Here is a 2,795-nt window from a genome sequence, read left to right as displayed (position 1 = left end):
TTATCGGCAAGAGACGAATTATTTAAACAAATACAATCTACAGAGACGACGGAGTCCAATTCGATCGGTGCGGCATCAAAAAGGGTGTTTAATAAAATGTTTGCTAACTCTTCCCCTCTTAAAGGAACGATCGTTGTCGACCGTTAGTCTAAAAGCAAAGAATTCCAGTAATCCTAGCTGTTGGAGTTTTGCAAGATTCCTTTTGATTAAAAACAATTTTCATAAATGGCAGTGAAATATCAACCGTAATTCCGTAATTCGTTTAAAGAGAAGATGAAAACGGTGAATATGGTGCGAATGGCTAAAGTGTAGTAAATAATACAGTAGATAATACAAATGACTTGGTATTGTTTAAAAACTTGCACATGAGGTTATCTCTGACAAATTTCCTGACAACTTTCCGGACCATAAATCGACGAAAACAACAACCCTTTGCTGCAAACAGGAATCCGGATCCGTGGGCACCTATCGTTAATTCAAATTTAGAAACAAGACGGAGACAGTGGCATCGTGTCCATTCTTGTCAAAAAAAAATAAATGGTTAAGCTAAATTTAAAAACTTAGCTTTGGATATCTACTGAAACCTTTTTAAAAATTTTCATTTACAAACAAAGCATAAACCAATGTATAAATAGAACAATTCCTGACTGAATATTTTCATACATTTTCTCAAAGCCATAATCGGTGTTTAAATCGTTAAACCCAAAATTAAGCGAACGCAGAGAATAAGGAAAAGTCTAAGCAATAATGAAAATAAATTCTTAGTAAATAAATAATGTAACTAGCTAAGACGATAAAAAGGATAAAAATTAAAGTTAAAAGTGCTTGGCTAAAAATGCTTGGCTAAGCGGTATACTCCACCGCTGAAGCAGAGTATGGGTCGGTGTGCGTCCGAGTAATAGTAGGGGAACAGGGAATTTACACTGACGGACTAGGAAGAGACCAGCGAATAGCGAACAGTACAGACAACAGACCTCATAGACGGACTTAACCCGTGGGCCCCGTCACACCGTGTGAACTCATTAAGAGATTGTCTAGACCCTCCTTTTTTTTTCTTATTTTCATCTTAAATTTTTATTGTCATGAATATTTTGTGACCGCTGTACGTCGCAAAGAGCTATGCCGTTATCGATAACAAAACTTTGTCACGGTACTAGCCCCTTTGTTGCCGGTAGAGCGTTTTTTTATTGAAAGGGGTTTGGCTCCCTGAGCCTCATGACAAAGAATACAACAAAAAAAAAAAAGAAAAGGCCTCGTCGGTTGTCTACCGTCCGTCTGTCCACCGTGAGTCAGTCTGTCACCGTCTGGAGTCCTCCCTACAGTGCCATCATATGCACACCCTCTTCATCTCATCTACAGCGGTGGCAGCTCGAGCTTAGCCACTCATCGGGGACAAAAAAAGGAATTAAATAAACTAAGATGACTTACAATACAATGCAATCGGTGCTGGTGTAGTGTCTGCTGCGGTGACTGTTTCCTTCGGCAATACCTCCTCCTTACAGCCTCTTGCTCTTATTCGCCCCTTTTCCTCCTCCTCTTTACTTTGTTAAGTTGCTCCTTAGCGTAACCCGAAGCGATTGTTCCGATGAATTTCTATCACTGCTGAATGTCATTCTTTTGATGAAAATCTTTCACATCCAATGAAATTCGGTTTTAAATGTGGTTTCTAAATATTCTTGTTATCGACTCTTCACATTTACTTATTATTCTTATTCTTTCACGGTCTAGTCCTTTTATTAAGCATGAATTATTTGGCTATGATAACTAAACTACCAGGCGAATGAAAGAACATACAACACCATCGATATTGTCTATATTTAATATTTCTTTTTTTTTTTCATTCGTAGCAACGTTTTCACGGTAAATTTCGGAAAAAGTTCAATGTGTGCCCCTTTAGTCTGTAGTAAGTTGAATAATGTTTTCCTTTTTTCTTAAAAAAACGTCGTCTATATTATAGTTTGTTATATGAATGCTGGACCCCGGGTTGTGTTTCCGTTGGGCGCCACTTTGTCAGTGCGACCAACGTTTATTGAGATTTTTGATAATAAGAATGTAAACTTGTTACACCCAATAAAGAAAAGGAAATTAATATCTATTTGTTCGGATTGCGCTGGGCGCCACTTTGTCAGTGCTATAGCGACCAACGTTAATCAGTAAAAGAAAATTAGCATAATAGGTCGAAATTTCGTTGGGCGCCACTTTGTCACGCGACCAACTTATTAATCACTAAAAAACATTTTATACTATGTCCGCGTTTTCGTTGGGCGCCACTTTGTCAGTGCGACCAACGTTAATCAAAAAAAAATTAGGAAAGATTTTTTTTTCCATAATAGGTCGAATTCCGTTGGGCGTTCCTTTGTCAGCCAACGTTTATCGAAAATGATAATCAAAACTTACCAAAGAAAAATCTGGTAGTTCGGTTTTCGTTGGGCGCCACTTTGTCAGTGCGACCAACGTTGATCAATAAAAGAAAAAAAAAATTCTCCCTTTTTTCCTTTAGTTAATTTAGAAATTATTATAAAATTTTCATGCGGTTTCGCTTTGCGTTGGGCGCCACTTTGTCATGCGACCAACGTTAATCAATAAAAGAATTAGGAAAGATTTTTTTTTTTTTTTCATAATAGGTCTTACTTCGTTGGGCGCCACTTTGTCACGGTATTACTATGGCGACCAACTTATTAATCTATAAAAAGAAATTTCCTCTTTCTCTTTTTTTTTTATTTAATTTAAAGTTATTATAATAGGTAGCTTTACGTTGGGCGCCACTTTGTCACGCGACCAACGTTAATCAATAA

The sequence above is a fragment of the Glossina fuscipes genome, unplaced genomic scaffold, assembly GCF_014805625.2.
Source record: "Glossina fuscipes isolate IAEA_lab_2018 unplaced genomic scaffold, Yale_Gfus_2 108, whole genome shotgun sequence".
Taxonomy (NCBI): Eukaryota; Metazoa; Arthropoda; class Insecta; order Diptera; family Glossinidae; genus Glossina; species Glossina fuscipes.
This window is presented reverse-complemented; position numbering follows the sequence as displayed.